Below are 15,723 nucleotides of genomic sequence, written 5' to 3'. Positions count from 1 at the left end.
TCAATTTCTAAAACTCATGTAATAGCATATCAAAAACATACAATTAAAATTCAGTTAAAATGACCATGATAAGATAACACATTTTTGCATAGATATGAAAACTCTAACTGGCAACTTGAGGTGCTGGAAATGTTAATTGGCTTGATTGTGTGTGGTGATCATTTCCAATGTATACACATGTCAAAATGTGAAGTTGTAGACATGTAGATACAAATTATACCTCCATAAACTTAAAATAAATATATTCAAGCTTGAAGCAATAACGGCAATGCAAAATAAAATTAGTAGAATGCAATGAGAAGATATAAGCCTCTAGAAAACAATAAGCCAAAGATGAAATCTGTTAGAAATTATTTTCAACAAACTCCAGGTGTGTTTCTTATTAGAGGTTAGAAATTTCCATTGTCTCAGAGTTCTTAATGTCTAAAAATGAATCCAGCTAGTTCTTGTCCTCTGTACCAGGAATGCAATGAAATATGTAATTAGAGTAACATCTTTTATTACCTCAAAGGTATTTATTTCCTGAGTAAAAATTAAAGATAGCAATAAGAATTGTTTTAAGTATAATACTTTTTATTATTTTAGTTCTTACTCGTACTATGTCCATTATTCATTATAAAAAGAGCTAGCATATAGTAATTGAAATTACAGTGAGTTTTAGAGGGCTGAATTCATGCCACCTGCTCTGCAGGAGAGTCAGGTTTTACATGCAAAGTGGTGTTTTTTGATATGGATTTATACTGCATATCTGTGACTTAATAAAGAAATGGTTATGGGCACCCATTGTATCCACAGCACTGTGGAAAGCAAACTGGAAGATACAGTGTTGTTAAAGCCACTGTCAACCACCCACTTTGTAAAATAATAAAAAAAATATTTAAATGAAAATGCCTTATGCTGGGAGTCTTCTAGGATTTACAGTATACTTAGAAAATGTATAGAATCAGAATTGAAGAGAGACATCAAGGTGAAGATGGTTAGGAAAGTCTTTATAAGAGATAAGACTTTGAAGAAATAGTAAAATGTATAAAGTGAAGAATTTTTAGTTAAATGACACATTTTGGATGACTGTATAAATTAAGAGATAAAAGCAAGTATCCTTGATAACATAGATACGCACATAGATGTCTGAAGACTCTAATTCTTCATCCAATCACTTGCTTTTTCTATATAAATTCCTTATAGCTGTGAAAGTAATCAAAATATATACAGATCAAAATATGATAATAAAAGGTATCACAGGGTGTGGTCGTTCAGGCCTATAATCCCAGCACTGTGGAAGGCCGAGGCCGGTGGATTGCCTGAGTTTACAGGTTGGAGACCAGCCTGAGCCAGAGAGAGACCACTCCTCTAAAAATAGCCAGGCGTTATGGTGGGCACCTCCCTAGTCCCAGCTACTCCAGAGGCTGAGACAAGAGAATTGCTCGAGCCCAAGAGTTAGAGGTTGCTGTGAACTATGACTCCAGGGCACTCTACCGGGGAGGCGACAAAGTGAGAATCTGTCTTAAAAAAAAAAAAGAAAGTGTCAACCTGAGTTTTGAAATTACCATTTTAACTTCAAATTTTGATTGGCACAGTTGCTCATAATAATGGTCATATTTCCATGATGATAATGGAAATACTTATTGAGTCTTTGCTAGAAGCTTACAGGAACATCTCATTTTTGTTCTCAGATCCTCTGGTTTAATGTTATTACACCTGTCATGCATTTTTCTTCTTTCTACATATTTTATGTAGATGGGAAGATGATCAGTTTGAACATGGACACTGAGGGTAGGCTTTTAAATAATTTCAAGTATATTAAGTATTACTGAAGTAGTTTTAATGGGATATAGTTAGCATATCATAAAGTGCATCTTACAGGGGTACATGTGAAATTTACTAGGTGTAGAATATAAATGTCTTAGCACAATAACTAAGAAAATGCCGTGAAAGCTATGTTAACCAGTTTGATGAAAATAGTTCAGATTGTGTATAGAACCAGCACATTGTACCCCATGATTGCATTAATGTACACAGCTATGATTTAATTGAAAAAAAGGGGACTTTACCTAAAAAAAAAAATATATATATATATATAATCCAGTGGTTTTTAGTAATCATAACCATAAATTTTTAAACATTTCTATCACCCCCGTATGAAATCCTGTACCTCTGTACCCTTAACAGTTATTTTCCCTTTTTTTTTTGCCAATGCTCTCAGCTCTAAGCAACTACTTTTTGTATTTAGAGTATTTAGAGATTTTTCTATGCTGAACATTTTACATAAATGATATCGTATCTTTTATAACTGGCTTCTTTGGCTCAGTACAATGTTTCAAGTTTTATCTATGTTGGAGCAGGTGCCAGCACCTCATTTCTTGTTACTGCCAAGATATTATCATACATAATATTGTATGATATGTTCATGCCACGCTTGGTTTATCCATTCGTGCGATAATGTATTGTTTGTTTGTATTGTTCCCACAATTTAGCCATGTGAATGCTGCTGCAAATGAACCTTGAGGACATCATTCTCAGGGAAACAAGCCACTCACGGAAGGGCAAATACAGCTTGACATCATGAGGTAACTATAAAGGTAACGTTCACAAAATGCAAGAGTGGAATAGTGGGTGCCGGTGGCTGAGGGGAAGCAGAATGGGGCAGTTTCTTATCAATGGGCATAAAGTCTCAGTTAAGCAAGATGAATTATCTTTAGAGGCTCACTGTCCAAAATTGTACCTATAGTCAGCAATAATGTGCAATTAAAATTTTGTTAAAAGGGTACATCTCTTCTAAAGAGTTCTTATCAAAGTAAATTATGGGTTCATATGCTTTTACATGTACATAACTTTTCATCACTGCTAAGTATTTTTTTTTTCCACCATATTCTAGATTAGGTATAGGGTCAATAGAGGTGGGATTTTGGAGTTGAGTGAAATTGCTAAAGAAAAGATTGACCACAGACTGGCTGAAAAAAAAAACAGAAACAGAAAAATTGTCTCCTGTTGGGTTAATTTTGTGGGTTAATTTTGCCACTTGAGTCTCTTCTGTAGTAAGAGATAATGGTTGGTGGTAAACAGATTCTAGAAAAGACTCTAATATGTATCATTAAATGTTAGGCCATAGATTAGACATTTATTTTTCATATAGAATAATGCCACATTATTTTCCTTTTATGACAGAGAAAATTACTCAATGACTTAAATTGTATTATTATATTATGGCAAATAGGATTGTTAGAACTTTTTATTATTTGAAGTCAGCAAAAGGGTACTAGGCTATTTTTTGAAAGAAATATTGCTAACAAATTATACAAATATAATACCCATATGAATGTAAGCTCACATTATCTACTTAAATTTATAAAATGTGAAAATTCCCCAGATATTTCATCCTTTTGTGTTATATTTTTAAATATGAAACATACAAGAATATTTATCTTTTTCAAATCTTCTCAAGAGTAAAACCAGATAACAAAATCATGGGTTTCTAAATTTGTGGACTACGTGGATATAGATGCATGCATGTAATATAAAGTGACGTGTCACACCTGACGAAGGGCTTTCGTAATTATGCCCTTACAAATCAAGTGCAATGAACGGGTCAACTCTCCTGACTCTTTCACCAAAAAGTGCCATTAGTTGCTCTAAAATTACAGATGGTATTTTTACTTCTTAACTTGAAAATTGTCTTACTTTCATGGGCGTATTTCCTGGATTTCTTTTAATTCAAAATTTCTACACTATCATGTCATATAGCAGGCATATAAATGTTATAGAGTATTTAATATGTCTAATACTTATATGCATGTTGCATCTCATTTACATAAATAATTAAGAATGTAGCTATGCATTTTTTCTTTGGGTACTATTTATGAGTTGTTCTGCATGAGATATATTGTGGGAAGATGACACATGTATTAATAGATTTGATTATGCACCATTTATCTATAATTAATACCAACACTATGACATTAATGACAAGGCAACGTTAATGGCTCCAGGGCACACATTTCTACAAAACTTAAGTTCTATATTTCCAGTTTTCAATCTGATACACCACACACAGGCTGTGATTCTATGCTGTAAATATTCCAAGTTTCATCTTACAGCGATGACTAAGTGCAGGAAGAGAGTAAATCCTTTTGATTGTCTTTGGAAATCATCATATGAGAGTGGGAGCTCTCCCTGCCACATCATTTTGTTGGACAGTGTTGAACATATTTTAAATTTCCTGTCTACTTATTGACATGATGATGCCAAGAAAGCCTCTAAGTAGAGCTCTGAAAGGCAAAAAGATCCAAACGTGGATTCAAATTTTTCTGTAGATAAGAAGATGTGGTGAAAATGTATAGATGAGCCCCGGGGGAGGTGAGACTTTATCTGCATATTAGGATAGTGCCTATTCTGTCAGAAATTCATCTTTGAGTTTTGTAGAAGAGCCAGAAATTCTACTTGAATTCCCATCCACGCCTCAGCTTTGCATCCTTCTTGATTTTTCTCCATAAAATAATTCAACGATTTTAATATTTAATATTAAGTTTTCAAAATCGTCATGTTTAAATTCTAGTCACTCGTGGGCAAGATATTAGGGTGAATCTTTCATATTCCAAAGAGCTGTTCATGCAATTGCTGCTATTAGAAATTTCACTTCTCGGAAAGCTATCACTTGGTGTTGTGATAATATTTTAGAAATACAACCTTCTAGGTGTAAATGTTGTTGGTCTTCTTCACTGCCAGGCAGATACAGCTCTGAGAACATTTATTTATCACTGACAGGACTCCAAATCAATTAACAAAATTGTGGGTTTTGCTTTTCTAAAAAATTAAAATAATATTGATTTTAATGTTTTTAGCATTCATCTGAGTTCACAGTATTTTAAAGTTGTTTTACCTCAGTAGAAATTTGCAAAAAATAAACCATATTGGGGGCCTGATAAACTTGGTTCAATTCTGGACTCCAATACTTAGTAACTCTGTAAGTTTTGATTAGAGTTCTTATAGGGAATGTTGACCCGTTTATCAAATGGGATGAGCATGATTTTTGTCATGACTTCAAACTGGACCACAGTAGTTAGTGTGTATATAATTCTACTCAAGCCCTTTGAAATAATTTTGCTTCCACTTACAGAATGCATGACAATGAAATTATAATTAAAGTCTTAGCTCCTGAACTAAAGTCATATGTCCTTTAGAATCCATTGATCACATAATCTGGATACTGTTGGGGATTAAACAGGAAACACCTGCATGCACAGGTGTGCACAAACACACACACGCTTTATGGTAACTGCCATGAAACAACCCAGTTACAGGTAAAAGATAAACACTTACATAGATGCTACCAAATCATATATATTTGAGTGTTCACTAGGGTGGCACACCTAGATTATATGCACTAGGAAATTTTTAGGTAAAGGAAATTTCTGTGAGTAGTGGAACATCTCAGGAAATGTTACAGAAATCTTTGAGTAATAGAGTGATTTAGGTTTGAGATTCAAATTGGGCCCTTTTATTTTTTACTTTCAACTCACCACCTCCTTGCTTTCTGATCCCCCAAATCTCTGTTCTCAAAGTTATTCCTCCCTGTGGCATATTTCTCCTTCCTTAAACACTCACTTCCTGACAGCTTTCACATCTCTGTCCTATGCCCACTGTGTACGGGACCTTGCTAGATCATCTTAGATAAAAGGGGAAAAAAGCTGCCCTGACCCAGCTCCCTCTCTGGTTCTTATCCTCTTCCGTGGCTTAATACCGATCACGCACATGGTGTACCCTGTATGGTATTTTAAGCATTAGAAGTTGTGCTATGACCGGAATATCAAGTTTCTGACAACAGAAGAGTTAAGTCAATTCCTAGAGTGACACATTTGAAGGAAGTAGCCAGATCTAAGCCCATTTGGATAGAATACAGATTTAAAAAAATTTACTCAGCTTTTTTAGTTGATTTCAGTGGAGAGACAATGGACTTGACCCACTCCCACCCAGAAGCAGATATTTCTAATTTCACATTACATTTGTGTATGAGTAAGTATGATAATTTATTTTTTCATTTTCTTTTTTATTAAATCATAACTGTGTACATTAATGCATTTATGGGATATAATATGCTGATTTGACATACAATGTGGAATGCTTAGATCAAACTGATTAACATAACCATTATCTCACTTATTTGTGTGGCAAGACATTAATACTCTACTGTTAATAGTTTGAAATGTACCATTGTATTGTGCACATGAGGTGAGGTCCCACCAAGTACCTTCCCTCCTCCCGGCCTCCCCTCCTCCCTCCCCTGCCCTTCTCTTCCCTCCTTCTTTCTGGATTATAGTTGTGTTTTATCATTCATATGAATATGTAGGTGATTATATATTGGTTTCATAATAGTATTGAGCACATTGGATACTTTTTTTCCCCATTTTTGAGATACTTTACTAAGAAGAATCTGTTCCAGCTCCATCCAGGTAAACATAAAAGATGATCTTATACCTGGGAAACCCCAGAGACTCAACTATAAAACTCTTAGACGTGATCAAGGTATACAGCAGTGTGTCAGGATACAAAATCAATACTTACAAATCAGTAGCTTTTATATATACCAACAATACTCAAGCTGAAAATATAGTCAAGGACTCTATTCCTTTTACAGTAGTAGCAAAAAAGATGAAATATCGGGGAATTTACCTAACAAAGGACATGAACGATCTCTCTAAAGAGAATTATGTGACTCTGAGAAAAGAAATAGCTGATGATGTTAACAAACGGGAAAACATACCATGCTCATGGATGTGAAGAATCAACATGGTTAAAATGTCTATACTACCAAAAGCCATCTACAGATTGAATGTGATCTCTATTAAGCACAGTATCATACTTTAAATATCTTGAAAAAATAGTGCTTCATTTTATTTGGAATCGGAAAAAACCTTAAATAGCATGATCACTTCTGAACTAACAATTCCAGTTCTTTGAAACTGATGTTTGGGAAGAATAGCTCAAAAATGTTACCTCATATTTCAACTTCCCCCAGGCTTTTCCACATAGAATCCCTCAGACCTGTCATTTTAGAAGAGTAAGCATGGAAGTGTGATACTTGAAAGAAGGGACTGTGGCTAGAAGCCAGAGTGAAAATTTCTGAAGTTTTGCTTGGGGAGGGCAAGTTGGGAAATTCACTGAGTCTCTGCTCCTACATTTCATCTGCAAAAGAATGTCAACTCTATTGCATTGCTGTGAGGATACAGTGAGTTAATACATGTTAGTACTTAGAAAAGTAAAGTTTTTCATAAGAACTACATACTTGCTAGCATAACAATGGGAGTTCATCGTTTTGTGCTATGTATCTAAAATATTTAAAAAATTGTTTTTATATGGGGGTATTTTTAAATTACATAAAAGTGACAATTATTGGAAAGAAATTCGCTGAATGCACATCATGAACTTCCCTCAGCGTTAACATCTCACATAACCATGATTCTTGGAGAATAAATAGTATTTAAAGAATAACCTCTGAGTGCCTTGTTATTGCTGCTTTTGAAGTATCATTGCTTTTAAGCTTTCTCTGTGCACAAAGTTAGGAAACACATGTATATATACTAACAGACGGCCTGTCCTTTATTCCTACATTTATCTACAGAGAGTGCCACAAAATGGTATAGAAATTTTAAGAAAGAAAAAACAACTATTAAAATTATAGTATTCAATATTTACCAACAACAAAAGATGAAAACAGGTCACAATTGAGCACCTCTTATAATTGCAGAAGTCAAATATGACTCTTGTATATGTCCATCTGCCCATCTACCCATCATCATAATCATTATCTGTTATGGGTCTATCCATCTCAAATTAAAATTATTTCACATGGTTATCATTTCCTCTAAGTATGAGGATTTTAGAAGAGACACTAAGCATATATATTTGTGACTTAAATAAGTGACTTTAAAACTTCTCTTAAAATATTTTTGCTGTTTTATAGAATTGACTATAATTTGTTTTTTAGACCGCACCAAATCCTGCTGCATTATGAACAACAGTTTGGAAGTTCCACAAAAATAAAAACTGTAACTATCATATGATTCAACAATTCAACTGCTGAGCACATGTCCTAAGGAAATGAAATCAGTATGTCCAAGGAACCCCGGCACTCCCATGTTCACTGTATACTATTCACATTAGTCAAGATATGGGATGAACCTAACTGTTCATGAATAATTAAATAGATAAAAAGAAATGTGGTACATATACACATTGAATACTATTCAGCCAAAATATGAATAAAATCTTGTTATTTGTGACAACATGGATGGACCTGAAACACGTTATGTTAAGTGAAATAAACCAAGCACAAAGGAACAACTACTGCAGGATCTCACTCATATCCAGTCTATAGAGACTGGGATTATAGAAGCTGTGCGCGGAACACTGATTCCCAGCATCTAGGAAGGGTGACATGTGGAAGATGTTTCCTGCCTACAAAGTTACAGTTAAATCGGAGGAATGAGTTCTGGTGTTCTATTGCACAGTAGTGTGGCTATAATTGATAATAATGTGTATATTGCAAATTGCCTAGGAGTTAAAACTTTTGAATGTTCTCACCATGAAGAAATGACAAGGATTTGAGACGATAGATTGCTGATTATACTGATGTGGCTATTGCACAAAGTATACACGTATTGAAACATCACATTGTACCCCATAAATATGTACGAATACTTTGTGTTAATTAAAAGAAAATACAATTTTAAATATCCCACTGTATTAAAAATAATGATTTTTCTGAATTTTAATATCAACATGTGTTAACTAAGTGTATACTAAAATACACACACATATATATGTTGAAAAACATATACAATCAATCAGCTCGAACAGTATAGGTTGGAACAGCATGGGTCCACTGATACGGATTTTCTTCAGCCATCTCCATTCCTGACAGCAACACAAAACCATCTTCTTTGTTTTCCTTCTCAGCCTTTTCAGTGTGAAGACAACGCAGAAGAAGACCTTTATAATGTTCCATTTCTGCTTAGGAATCCTTATGATTTCCTTAGTAGTGTTTTCTTTTCCCTAGCTGACTGTATTAAAAGAGTACTATATATAATATATGCACACCATATAAAATATGTTTCATCGAATGTTTATCGAATGTAGTTAAGTTTGAGGGGAGTCAAAAGTTATACATAATTTTTCAGTTTTTCAGGGGCTTTGTTATTCCTAACACTCCATTCTTCAAGAGTCAACTGAACTTTTGCAATAAAAGGTACAGAATGTCAAATACTGTTCTGACATTTTTGACAAGTCATGAGCATTTTATATTTATTTTTTGTAACATGCAAATTACGTAGAAAAGAGATAAGATTTCAGGAAATTTTAATTACTTTACTGGCACCAATAGCACGGAGAATACCCTACCATCCCAATCCTCAGGCTGAGGCAGGAGTTCCATAGAGAGAGAGAGAAACCAAGACTTTCACTAAAGTCTGGATTCCTTCAGAGAGTTGCTTGCTGTTGTTTCTGTCCCAGCCCTTAGCCCATGTTTAGAGATTTTGCCTGGGGGAGAAGCAGGCCACAGAACAGATAGCTCTTAATCTTTGCTCCAAAGAACTGACTTCATTTACAACAAAGTTTGGGGGAGTTTAAGCGTAATGTGCTTTCACAAGTAGGGAAATTTGTGTTACAAAACAAGAAGGAGGGGGGGGGGAGGGGGGGGGCTAAACTGTGGCCCACCTAGATTGCAGAATAGAATTGAGGAATAAAACAGGAAGGAGGAGCCCTCCTAAGGTCAGGAAAAATGTCAAACACTGACCTCGGAAACTTTTTCTTCAAAGGAGCCAGACTTTGATTACATTGCTTTGAAGAGCAATTTATGCCCTAGGACATTGTTGAAAACAATAGAGCAATCAGCTGGTGATTATTGGAGTTTAATAGCTGGATGTGATCAGGGAAAGAGTGGAAGAAAGAGTTTGCAATGAAGATTTGGAGAAATGCAAAAAATCAGAAACGTATGACTTATGTACACACACGCAAAAAAGCAAGCAACAAAAACTTCCTAAGAAAGAGACCAGATATCAAATTTATGAGAACAAAGATTTTAAAGAGACCATTATATACATGTTCACAAAATTCAAGAAGACTGTGATTATGGAGAAAGGAAAGTTTGCATGGAAATGTTTCATCAAATACGGAATATAAATAAAGAGATTTTGTGAAAAAAAAAATGCTGAATGGATATTCTAGAGTTAAAAAGTATGATAGCTGTAATGAAAAATTCACCAGAAGAGTTAAAGCTATTTGAACTGGCAAAGAAAGAATACAAAAATTGAAAGCAACACAACAGAGGCGATTCAAGCAGAAGAATCAAGAAAAAAAGAATGAAGAAAAGCAAAATAACCTCAGAGAAATGTGGGGAGTCATTGAGCACATCAACATAATTGTAAATGTAGTTCCAGGGAAAGAGGGCGAGGAAGAAAAAAGCAGAAAAATTATTCAAAGAAGTAATGCCTGAAAAATGCCCCAAATATATTGAAAACCATCAATAAGCTGCACAGCTCCAAACTCAACAAACACCAGGGAGGATATGTGTAAAGACATTTATAAGCACATACATCACAGTAAAAACGTTGAAAGTCAAATATAAGCAGAAAGTCCTGACAGCAGCAAAAGAAAAATAGCACATCACTTACAAGGGAACCCACAATGGACTGAATATTTATGCCCCCTTATAATATGTTCCAATTCAAACCCCCAAGGTGATGGTATTATGGAGTTATTTGGTAATGAGGGTCTTGGCCTCAGAAACAGGATTCGTTTCCTTATAAAGAGACTATGGAGACCTACCTTATGCTCACATCTCAGTATTAACAATGGACTTCAACATAATATATTTAAAATGCTCATAAAATGAAAACAAAAGCAAAACCAAAGCTAAATAACTGAGGATTCTATATTTAGTTTATAACTTAATTTAAAAAATAAAGGTAAAGTACAGTTTTCAAGATAACAAAGGCTGGGGATTTTTTTTTTCCCCCTTGCTGGAAGAGTCACTTGACAAGAAATAGTAAAAGAAGTTTTTAGCCTGAAAAAATTTAACACTAGCTGTTAATTTGAAGCTGTAAGGTTAAAGTAGTTATCTGTGTTACTGGTTCTCGGTGTCCTGTTGGCCAAAGAATATCCAGATAACTGCAAAGCAAGGCAAATATGAAATGAGGCCTATGCGGAAGAGAAAGATAGGTTTGTAGAGAAAGAGCAATGTACATCCATCACAGAAAAGGAATGGACACTTGTTGCAACAAAAAGCCTCCGGTAATTGTCTGGGATCCTGTTTTATACTGTAGGGATGGAACCTTCCTCATGGTTCATACATCACTTTGGAAGCTCTTTGATGAATAGTTAAGGATGTTATAATTAGCCTTAGATTACTATAGGTTATTTTCCAAATCCTGTTGTGCCTGGACTGCCTGGCTATGGGCTGGAGAATTCCTTGAATTGTTTTAGCAGGGGTTCCTCTCTTCCCAGGTGTAGCAGTGTTAAGGTGGCACCGTACCAACGTGCACACACACACTGTCACACACACACTCACCAATAACATAATAAAGGAGGTGGGTTAGAGCAAAGCTGTGTCAGTTGAAGGATAATGACCGTAGATGGTACAGTAATAATTTTAACAATGTTTTGTCAGATTTGTAGCACTATTGGATGTACTATGTGTAACAATAATACTGCAAAATTAGAGAAAAGACAGTAGACTTATATATAGCATTATTTCCATATAGCATAGGAATTAAATTAATATAAATCTAAAGCTGATTCTAAACCTTAGAGCAACTACATAAAAGAAGACTGTAAAAATACAGTGAAAAATATAAAATTAAACTGCTAAAATAGCCACTTAATTAAAAAGCAGCTGGAAAAGAGGAACAAAATATGCAAAAAATATTTAGAAAAATAGCAAGTAAAACAACAGATGTAATTACAACTATATCAATAATCATGTAATTATACTTAAAAATCTAATCAAAAGATTGAAATTTTCAAACTGGATTAAAATATTGGGTTCAGTAGACACATTTCAGCTAACAGTGGATTAAAAGTAAAAGTTATAGCATGGAAACTGGAAGAAAACAAGCTGGAGTAGCTATGCTGATATCAGTCAAAATAGACTTTAAATAACAAATAGTTACTAGACATAAAGAGGGATATTTCAGAGTTATAAATGTGTCAACAGATACCAAATCTCATAACGAAAAAGTTGACTGAAATGGAAGCTAGACAATTTGAAAATAATTACTGGAGACTTCAATATCCTACTTTTAATAATGGATAGAAATAATACAACAAAGATCAATAATAAAATAGAAATATTGAAGCAAATCCATGTACACACATCTCTATGTGTATAACACTCCACCCCACAATAGAATAGACATTCCTTTCAGGGGCACAAGGAATATTCCTCGGGAGAGACTATATAGTAGGCCACAAAACAAACCTCCGTAAACTTTAAATGACAGAAATAGTAGGAAGTATGACTCAATTCCAATAGAATTTTATTAGACATCAATAGCAGGAAAATAGGGGGAAACAAACAAATGTGGAAATTTAACGACACATTCCTAAATAACCAATGAGTCAACACAATTGAAAGAGAAACCAGAAAATACTTTGTGATGCATAAATACAGTGACCCAGCACAGCAAAACTTGGGTGCAGGTGAAGGAGCGCTTAGAGCAAAGTTTAGCTATAAATGCCTACTCAGAAAAAAGGATTTCTAATCAATAGACTAACCTTCCAGCACACATTTTAAGCTACCAGGAAAAAAATATATAATAGACATAACAGGAAAAAAAAAAAGGAAAATAAATTAGAGCAGAGATTAGTGTAATAGACAATACAGAAAGTTGAAAATGATGATAACACCAAAATTGTCAAACCTTTGGCTAGATAGATCAAGAAAACAGAGAAAGAAAAAGTGAAGATTCAATTTACTAGAATCAGAAAGGAGAGAGAGTATATTGTTACCATCCTGAAATCAGATAGTAAGAAATCAGATACTTAGATAAAACAAACAAATTCTTAGAAGGGTACAAACTAATGAAAATGACCCAATGGGAAATATACAATATGAATAGATCTATTACAAGTAAAGAGATTGAATCATAAAACCACCCACAAAGAGGGCAGCGCCTGAGGCTCATTCAGTAGGACACCAGTCCCATATACTGAAGGTGGAGGGTTTGAAGCCAGTCCTGGCCAAACCACAAACAAAAAATAGCTGGGCGTTGTGGCTGGCACCCGTAGTCCCAGCTACTCAGGAGGCTGAGGCAGGAGAATTGCCTAAGCCCAAGAGCTGGAGGTTGCTGTGAGCTATCTACTGTGGGCAACAAAGTGAGACTCTGTCTTTAACAAAAACAACAAAAAAGCCAAAATTACCCACAAAGAAAAGGTTAGTACTAGGAAATTTTGCCACTGAATCCTATCAAACATTCAAAGAAAAATTGATAAAAATTCTCCACAAACTCAAAAAATAGGAGTATTCACTTCTCAACTGATTTTATTTTATGAGTTAGTTTATCTTGATACCAAAATCAAAGAAAAATATCACAAGAAAAACATCTACAATCCAGTATCTCCTATGAATAGAATTCCAAAAATCCTCCAGAAAATAATAGCAAATTAAATTCAGATATATATTACATCATGACCAAATGAGATTTATCCCAAGTGAGATTTATCCCAGGGATGAAAAATTAATTTGATATCTGAAAATCAATCAATGTAATACATTATATCAGTAGACTACAAACTTAAGAAAAAAAATCTCATGATCATTTAATTAGATGTGGAGAAAGAATTTGACAAAAGCCAACAATCATTTCATAATAAAAACACTTAACAAAATTGGAAAAGGGCTTCTTCAACCTCATAAAAAGTATCTATGTAAAGACTATAGGTAACATCATATTGAATCATAGAAAATTGGATGCTTTAATTCTATGATCAGGCACAAAATATGGATGTCTGCTCTTGCCATCAACATTATAATGAGTTCCTGAGGGTATAGAAGTAAAAGGGAGTTATTTCTATAGTTTTAAGGATAATAAAATTGTGCTCTAGTACCTGAAAATGACCAGCAACTAGCGAGGTTTCATGCGTGAGCATTAACATAGAATTTTTCACAAAGAGTAAACCAGAGGATTGTGGAATAGTAACAAAATACTACTACTTCAATAATTATTTGTTCATATACTTCCAATCACACAAAGGTCATTTTATATTCGAATAAACCTATGAATTTTTCTTCCTGATTGGGTCTTCTTCCCTTATTTGAAGCAAGATAATCCCCTTTTTGAAAAGCCAAGTAGTAATTTTAGAGTTCAGATTCTTACCTAAGAATGTTTGCAGAATATTGCAAAAGAGGTTAGAAAGGTGAAAGATAGCGATTTATTTCAGTTTCAATTGCTTCGATATCCTAAAGTGTCAGACATAGATTACTTTCCTGTGTTGGGTAAGATAATATACTTGCAATTTGATATAGGGAAAGATTTTTTAGAATTTTTATCTTTTGAAATTTAAATGATCTTAGCTGTTTCACTAATTAGCTGTGTGACATGAGACAAACATTTTTAGTCTTAAGCAGGGGTTAGTACTTTCTTCTTTTCCTTGTCAACTGGGAATGTTATAATTATAAAACTGGCATGAGAAGGAAAAACAGAAACGGTAGAATTTGAGGAAAGTAATTTAGGCTGAGTTGCTTAAGGTGGGGTGAAAAAACAGAGACACAGGCTATGTAATGACATATATACATATATAAAATATGCATGGCTAAAATATTGTTTGTGGTGGTGTAAAATAGTATTTGTCTAAACCTATTTTCTGTTTATAAGAACAGAAGAAAACATTAAAATAATACAGAGTACCATATTCCATATGGTATAGGGTACAGGCTATTTAAATAAAATACTACATCTGAAGGCCCTTTCATCTCTATAGAAATGACGTTCTATAATTTTATAAATTTATGTGCATAAGCTTAAAATTAACATGAAAGTTAACTTTTCATCCTTTTTTTCTTGTATCGTCTGTTATATCCAGGCTAATTCTGAGTGGAGTATTGGCAATATTACATCATTATTATTTTCGGGGGTGTCGTTCTTCCTATTACAAAGAAAAAAATAAATTTTATGTTTTTGAAAAAAAAGAACTATATGCTAATTATTATACTTTGCTAAAATTTTTTTTTCTGGTACTCCTGTGTCAAATTTTATGTTTGTTCCCTGCTATCTGTCCTATCTCTGCACGTCCTTGCTAAGAAGTGGCATATTAAGGAATGTTATTAAATGTAAAGATAAGCACAAACCACATAACAAGGACACAAATGTAGCCAGGGACCCTCCACTCAGATTGTGTAGGGTGCAATTCCCTGGAAGCAGAGTGAGTGCAGGCGTTGGGGTGCACATGGTTATTGAGGAAGTGCTTTTTAAGAAAGTCTGGGAGGAAGGGAGTTCAGCAGTGTGAGAGGGAGTTAAGCAGGGCCAGTCTCCAGAAACGCTCAGGCAGAGCTGTGCCAATAGGAGCAGGGAGCTGGGTCATAAATTGCTGCACAGTGATTTCCTCTTGGCAGTGGGGTGGCTGGTCATGGATAAAGGGGATGGGCCCCACCCGTGTTTTCCCAGTAGGGTGTCTCCTCTCAGGTCAAAGCAGGTTTCTGGAGAAGAGTTGTAGCTGGAGCTATAATAGGAAGCC

Source organism: Nycticebus coucang, chromosome 1 (assembly GCF_027406575.1).
Source record: "Nycticebus coucang isolate mNycCou1 chromosome 1, mNycCou1.pri, whole genome shotgun sequence".
NCBI classification, from domain to species: domain Eukaryota; kingdom Metazoa; phylum Chordata; class Mammalia; order Primates; family Lorisidae; genus Nycticebus; species Nycticebus coucang.
The sequence above is the reverse complement of the archived record's forward strand: the minus strand, read 5'-3'. Positions refer to the sequence as shown.